The 8,250-nt window shown below is 40.9% G+C and overlaps 1 protein-coding gene across 4 annotated transcripts in view; it reads right to left on the bottom strand.

Moving 5' to 3' along the window:
- The window catches only part of LOC128685438 (uncharacterized), a 447,019-nt gene that overhangs the window by 144,706 nt on the left and 294,063 nt on the right, over positions 1-8,250 (bottom strand). Inside the window, exon 1 of one of the 4 annotated variants that reach the window (XM_070082998.1) lies at positions 1,922-2,052. The exons of 2 other annotated variants lie outside the window; for them this stretch is intronic. The gene's annotated coding sequence lies outside the window, so the exon portion shown is untranslated. Of the gene's footprint in view, positions 1-1,921; positions 2,053-8,250 lie in introns of those variants that run through there. One more of the 4 variants, XM_070082999.1, reaches the window with a different exon arrangement.

The following is an 8,250-nucleotide window of genomic DNA, read 5'->3' as shown; positions in this document are numbered from 1 at the left end:
TACAGTGTATAATAATAAAAATACGACTGAGATCACAAAGGTCTCATTGTCTTGTTATTGACCTCCACAAAAGTGTGGGTGTGAATAAACAGAAGGGTGGACGAGGGGCCCGAACTGCGGTCCGTAAATTGACAGCCTGATGCTCTACCGGGAGGCCCATTACTCTGGGGTCGTGAAGGCAGAAAATGAGGTCTTCGGGCAGTAATTACAACCAGGTGATATCATGAACATAAAGAAAGGTGGTGAAGATCACTGTCAAGGAGAGCTCATCTGCACCATCGTACAGGTGCACTGGGAACCGTCTAGCTCTAGCACACTGTAGTATGTCTAGCACAGTGTACTGGAGGCATATTTGCGTTTAGCACAGTGTACCTGGTGTTTGTTTAGTTGTGTCAAGCGTAGTGTATTAGAGGTACCTTTAACGATGATGGATTTCTAGAGCTTTTCTGCTCTCGCATCCCTGCTATGGGACAGGTTTTTCGAGCGTACTAGCCTGGTCAACCAGGTGGCCTGCTGGCCAGAGGTACGAGTATTTGTTGGTATACACTGGTAGCAGATACCGACAAATTGGTTTAGAAAGACACGTGAGCAAACACTAGGACGTATTTATTGGAAAACGTTTCGGTCGTGGGACCTATATCCCAGGAAGTGATCAAGGTCCCAAGACCGAAATGTTTTCTAATAAATATGCCCTAGTGTTTGCTCACGTGATTTTCTAAACCACGAGTATTTGTCAAGTTCCCTCCTGAAGACTTCACTATTTCTTCTGGTTGTGTTTAGCACCATTGGGGTACATTATACTTGAAGCGTAGCTGCTTGTAGATAATTATAATATGGATGCGTCTAGCACAATATACTAGAAAGTGAAGTTGCGTCTAGCACATACCAGAAATGTAGCCATTCCTTGCATACTTTAAAAGAAGTATAAATGCGTCTAGCACAATATACCAGATGTGTGCTTTATGTTAGCTGTTTCCTAGGTTTCAGAGACTTTAGTTTTGACGGGCCTGGGAAATGGCACACTGCATCGCTGTCAGATGTTTCAGAAAGACGCGGGTAATATTTTCCCTGAGGTACGAGTGTTAAGTTGACATGTAACCTCCCAATATTAAGTGGCTTGTAGAATGGCGCTTGTTATATTTTGTGCTAACGCAATCCAGACTAACTTACCTTAACCTAACCTAACCTGACCTAACCTAACCTAACCTAACCTAACCTAACCTAACCTAACCTAACCTAACCTAACGAAATCCAACCTATCCTACCCTAAGCTACAACTCCTGATTTAAGTTAGGTAAGCTGGACTAAGTTGGGTTGTTTCTGATTACTAAAAAACAACAACAGCAGCTTTCTCGAAATTTGCCCTAAATGCAGATATCTCCATTGCATAACCAGCTTAATGTTTCAGAATTTACATAATAAATTAAGGATAAGCTCAAAAAACCGGACCTCATGTAAATATTGAGAGATGTATTTTTTCCTATTAAGATTCATGAGTTACAACAGAAATATATGACTAACACGGGTAATTACGCTTCACGAGGGGATAGAATAACATGTGTCCCCTTCATTTAGTGACATGGTGTAGTGTAATTACTGTCCCCTTTGGCACATTGACTGACTGCCACACACTACTCTCAACAGTATACAAGCCTTTTCCCACTAAGATTATATTTTATTGAGTATGTTCGTAGTGAGTGGAGTTATTGCTTTCGTGTGTGTGTGTGTATTCACCTATTTGTGGTTGCAGGGCTAGAGTTTTAGCTCCTGGCCCCTCTTCTCAATTTGCCACCTTCTTGAGTCACTCTTACAGCCTCGTCATACCTTCTCTTAACAGTATGTATAGATCAATCTTCCACTACTGTGCGTCAGTTAGTATTTGTCAAAGGCACTTGTCCTGTTTGGTCGTGTGTGTACTCACCTGTGTGGTAGCAGGGATCAATTCATAACTCCTGGTCCTATTGCTTCGCTGGTTGTTACGAGGGCAACTCCTGACTTCAAGAGCGTTATCAAACCTATGTGTGTCCCACTGTATTGAGCCACGAATCACTGAGAGAAACACCAAAGTGAGAGGAGTGGCACTGTCTGACGGAACTTGAGATAAGATCTGTTCCGATTTTTAACCCGGGGTAGTGTTAGTCATCCAGGATAATTCAAGAAAGTCAGTGCGTCAGCGAAGACTGACTGGCTTATTTTCACCGGATCTTTCAATCTTGTCTGCCAGGATTCGTCTCACACTAATCGACTAACACCCAGGTACCTACTTACTGCTAGGTGAACAGGGACTGTAGGTGTAAGGAAACATGCCCAACGTTTCTACCCATGCCGGGGATTGAACCACGGACACTCAGTGTGTGAGGCAAGAGCGTTGTCAACCAAGCCACGGGACACCGTGTTCTTAAAGCATTACTGATCACTATACCTGACTTTCCTCTCAGGTGTGATAATAACTCAGTGATGCTGTGATCCTCGTAACATAGGTTTCAAAACTTGATATATGATGTTTTTGGTCTTTGTAATATATAATTTAAGTAGATAATTTCTTTCTAAACTGAATCTGTATCATCTCAGACACCATCTGCCTTTAACTTAGTTTGGTAATATTTAGCCTTAATTTGATTTTTTTGACCCCTGGGAGCTAGATGAATTGTATTGAATACATGTATATATGAATTTATATTAGTTACCTGAAAATAATATGGGTATACTTACAAATAACACAAAAAAAAAATCTTAGCTTATATAGTAACACACAATTTTATCTATTACAACAATCCCATTTTGTTGTATTCACAATATTAGCCGAATCTTTCGTTGTATTACTGGTATACAACGTATTGTTGTATTAATGTCACACATGATATGTCAAGTTTACGTTTTCTGTTGTAAAACCAGAACTAATTTTTTTTCGTCTAGTGTATGACTAACATTAATATTATTGATTTCTCACTTAGTTGTCAATATATTAAAAGTTTTATTTCTAAAGAAATAAAACTTTTATTGTATCATATTGCGATACAAGGCATTTTTTCAAGCTATTTTTCAGACCGGGCCGCGGGGGCGCTGACCCCCGGAACTCTCTTCAGGTAATAACTTATTCATAGTGCATACTTAATTCTTCCAGCAATATTAATATGAATGACCATTCCATATATTGTTCTCAGTTGCCTTAAACAATATTTTATTTATACATGGGAGGAGGTACAAGTGCCTCCTCATCTTCTGGGACCAACTGTCCCCAGGCCTAGCACCATTCCCTGCCCTCACGGGACTCGTAGGGGGAGGCTAGGCCTCTGGTCTGCCATCTTCCCCGCCCCAGGGAAGTCCAGGGGGGTCATGGGAATGGTAATTATAATTATATTTTTATTAAGCACTAAATAATATTTTATACTGAAAAAAAGTCCGTAAATATTATATGCCTATTAAAATCTTATTTTCTCTTTAATTTTAGTAAGAAAAATATATCTGATAGCTTTTACGAATTATATTTGTTTTATTGATATAATTTTGGCAATCGCAGAGGTTATGTGGGTACCACTCTCCTGTCTGCCCTTGTCATTCCCATTCTAGAGCTGGTTGAAGCACGGTCTGCTCTCTAGTGGCTTCTGTTCTGCCTTGCTTACCGTGGAGTACACTAATACCTAGTGTACATACTTCTGTTAAGAAAAAAAAATAATGAAAATTCGAATTTGTTAAACATATATCAAGCACAATTATATTTTGAAATATAAATGATCTAATTATGGCAAATGAATCTCTCAGATGAGCGAGATATTTTGTTATTCCCTTAAATATTTGGGGTATGGATGTGTATGTTTATTCATCTATATATAGTCGAGTCACAGCTCCTGGCCCTGCCTCTTCGCTGGTTGCCACTAGGGTCACTCTCTCCTGGGTTCGAGAGAGCTTTATCGTACCTCTTCTTAAAGTTTGGTATGAAACCCGCCGCTTCCACTTCATTCTTCAGGTTGTTCCACTTCCTGAAACCTGAGAGACAGAGAACGTATGTGACTGAAGGGAGACTAGCTTATCTGTGCTCAGGTCAGAGAAATTCTAATACGGAAACTTACTACTCACTGAGTCGACCAAAAGCATGTGACGGGATCTGTACCTTTAATGTGCCATCCATCGATACCATGCCTAACCCTTCTAGGGTAGGTGCCTGAGCCCGAGCCTTTAGCTCATAAGACTGTCATTCCCATTTACTCCCTTGGGGCGGGGATGGCAGACCAGAGAGGCCTAGCTTGTGGCTAGGCCTGGGGACATTTAGTCCCAAAGATGAGGAGGTATTTGTGCCTCCTCCAATGGGAGACTTAGGTCTCAGACACTCCCTAAAGAGGGAGCCAAGGCCGGGCCACCACTTGGAAAAGGCCCGGGCCGGGAGAATACCGGCTAATCTTTAATAATAATAATAATAATAATGTGCCATCACCGTATCATAAAGGGTCTACTCATGCATTATAATTGTTTTCTTCATGTTCCATTAATTTACAGTTATGTTTGTCCTCCACAGCTTTGTGCAACCTTGAAATAAATTTGCTTATAAAATTACTTGTAGATTTCCTGAACGAATTTTATCTGATCTAATCTTATTTTATCTTATCATAAAGTGTGTGTGTAATAATGAAACCTTATTTTTTATAGGGGTGGAGGGGTAAGCCAGTGGAAGGCCTCGGTCAGATGACTAAAAGCTCCATATGACTAAGACCCGCGTCAGGAAACACTTGTCCTGTTTCCTGACGATTCTACCTAACCTAAACGTGCGTGTAAATACAGAAAAATCTAGTGGGAGAACAGAGTACATGTGTGAAGAAAATAATGCATAAAAGCGAAAATAATGGTATGTTAAATGAAAAAAGTTATTTCTTTAGGTGTCAGTAAATAATATTGACAATGAATTAGATATAACTTAACGCAGTTTACCATCAAAAGTGACATTCTATTTACACCGCCTATCTCAGTACAATAAAACAAATGTTAAAAACGTTAGGTTAATACACTGAACTGCACCTCAGTGATAGTATGAATTATCAGCTTCCTTGTAATTACCACCACAAGAGAGAACTTAACTGTTGTATCGTTCGTCAAGTCCTGACACTGGTCACTATCTTTCGGTGACACGGTTTTAGATTTTGCTGAGAACGTAGGTTAGGTAAGACAGGAAACAGGACAAGTGTTTCCTGACGAGGGTCTTAGTCATCTGATGACCCACAGCTGGAGCTTTTGATCAGATGACCGAGGCCTTCCGCTGGCTTATTTTGTCCACGCTTTTAAAAATTTTGCCTATGATTATAACCATTTCTTCTTATTTATATATCTGAGAACGTACTTATCAACTTTCATATATAAGAAAAAATTTTTTTTACCGTTATTCTTATACAAAATTTTAAGAAAAATGGTTTTGAAGTACTATAATTAATAGACTTGCTAAAAATTTCACATTTGGATTTTACTACAATAAGCAAATTTGTTGATCTTATTTGCATCGACACCATGCCTAACCCTGCTAGGGTAGGGTAGGTGCCTGAGCCCGAGCCTTTAGCTCATAAGACTGTCATTCCCATTAGCCCCCTTGGGGCGGGGATGGCAGACCAGAGAGGCCTAGCTTGTGGCTAGGCCTGGGGACAGTTGGTCCCAAAGATGAGGAGGTATTTGTGCCTCCTCCCATGGGAGACTTAGGTCTCAGACACTCCCTAAAGAGGGAGCCAAGGCCGGGCCACCACTTGGAAAAGGCCCGGGCCGGGAGAATACCGGCGAATCTTTAACTAACTAAACTAACGATCTTATTTGTTCATGGAAACAACATACTCAAACTATGATTGATGCTGTAGGTAAATATCGACACCATGCCCAGCCCTTCTAGGGCAGGGTAGGTGCCTGAGCCAGAGCTTGCAGCTCACAAGCCTGCCATTCCCATTAGCCCCCTTGGGGCGGCGATGGCAGACCAGAGAGGCCTAGCTTCTCCCTACGAGCCCCGTAAGGGCGGGGAATGTGTCTAGGCCTGGGGACAGTTGGTCCCAAAGATGAGGGGGTACTTGTGCCTCCTCCCATGGGAGACTTAGGTCTCAGACACTCCCTAGCCAGGGAGCCAAGGCCAGGCCACCACTTGGAAAAGGCCCGGGCCGGGAGAATACCGGCGAATCAAGAAGAAGAAGCTGTAGGTAAAAGATATTTCTGCAGTGGTTAAGCCATTTACTAACGAATCATTTCGCCACGAGTAGCTTCAGAAACCACTCGTGGCGAAACAGTGACCAGTGTAGACCATTTCTCTAGACTTGCAGTCCTGCCTGGATCCAGAGGCTCTACTGTTTAACAGTGGACGACAACATAATGAAAATAAAACATCGAAGCAGAGGGAGTCTTCTGAGCGCACCTCATTAATATCAGAACAAAGTGAAGGATTTAGGTCTCCGGTAAACTTTCTCTCTTGATGGTAACACCCTCATATTTCAATCATTTTTTCCGTTCCTTATTTTCTTTTCCTTTGAAGATAGTTTGAAAGTTGAGGCGTTTGAGAGAAGTTATCAGAAAAGAGAAAGTTGGTAAACCCTCTCTCTCTCTCTCTCTCTCTCTCTCTCTCTCTCTCTCTCTCTCTCTCTCTCTCTCTCTCTCTCTCTCTCTCTCTCTCTCTCTCTCTCTCTCTCTCTCTCTCTCTCTCTCTCTCCCTCCCTCCCTCCCTCTCCCTCTATATTAAATTTCTCGGATGTGGAATTTCAGTTTTTTTTTTGTATTGATGTGATTTACGTGTCACTGACGGGGTCTAGTACTCCTGATGGTGGCTGAGTGGACGGATAAGTGGATGAGTGTGTGTGACACGTTCTGTGGGTGGGTTAGTGAGTTGATGGATGGGTAGGAGGATGAATACTAGCGTGGATGAGTGGACGTAATAATAAGTGGAAGAATAGATGAAAGGATAGATGGGTGGGAGTATGCGTAAGTGAGAGATCGGAGGGAAGGATGAAGAATGATTAGGTTGATGTTGGGTAGATGGATGGATGGATTGGGAAGAATGATAGGGAGATGGATGAGGAAATGAAAGGTTAAAATGTGTAATATATATATAGTATGTGGAGAGAGAGAGAGAGAGAGGGGGGGGGGGAAGGTGACGGGGGAACTAAGTTAATCTCTGCTGAGGTAAGGAGGATTCTAATTCAGAAACTTACTACCCACCGGCTTAGTCGAGCAAAAAACATCTGTGACAGGAAATGTACCTTTAATTTGTCATTAATGTACTATAAATGTCCTATATATATATTTCATTAATAAGGTTAGGCGGGTCTTAGTCATTAGATGACCCACAGCTGGAGCTTTTAGCCTCGTGCCCTCACAACCTCATCTTAGTTTACACTTTTGACTAAAATCATTTGTGGATTTCCCAGATAACACTTATCTAATTTTATTTTATCATAAATTGAATAAAAGTATATAAAAGAAAAAAATATGGTGAATTTGGAGGGGACATATTCGTTGTGGATGCAAAAATATTGATAACTGAATTAGACGGGTTTTTAAAGACAGTAAACCACCAAAAGTAACATTCCATTCACAAGTCCAAGTACCAAAGTAACTGATATAAATAAAATTAGACTAATACTTTACATCGTCACACAGTTATTAATTTTACAAGACATTAAGTTGTTAGCACATAAATGCACTTTGAAAATCTATTTTAAAAATTAAATGTATAAAAATGTAAATTTAATAGACTAGAAAAATATATCATTTTATTTATTAAAACATTCTTATGCAAATTTTTGAGTAATGTCTTTGATTAATACTGATGTCCTTAATTAATACTGATACCTGGAGATTACTCCAGGAATCAGTATTAATTAAGGACATTATTTCAAATTTCATATTATACATTTTAATGCATAAAGTAAATTTGTTTGAACTAACGTTGTTATGAATATATTTAAATTATTAAAAACATTGTGTGAAAGATCTTTTTGCACTGATTAAGACATTAAACAATCGTGTCGCCCCGAGTAGTTTCTCGTGAAACCGCTCCAGTGAAGCCTGGGATTGATAAAGAGATATCCCTCCCACGAGCCCCTCTAGGGCGGGGAAGGTGACAGCCAGAGCTTGCTACCACCTGCAGCTCACAAGACTTGCCATTCCCACGAGCTTTCCCTGGGGCGGGGAAAGATGGCAAACCAGAGAGGCCTAGCGTCTCCCTACCAGCCCCGTGAGGGCAGGGTATGGGGCTAGGCCTGGGGACAGTTGGTCCCAGAAGATGAGGTAGTTGTA

Source organism: Cherax quadricarinatus, chromosome 8, assembly GCF_038502225.1.
Source record: "Cherax quadricarinatus isolate ZL_2023a chromosome 8, ASM3850222v1, whole genome shotgun sequence".
NCBI lineage: Eukaryota > Metazoa > Arthropoda > Malacostraca > Decapoda > Parastacidae > Cherax > Cherax quadricarinatus.
The sequence above is the reverse complement of the archived record's forward strand: the minus strand, read 5'-3'. Positions and strand labels throughout refer to the sequence as shown.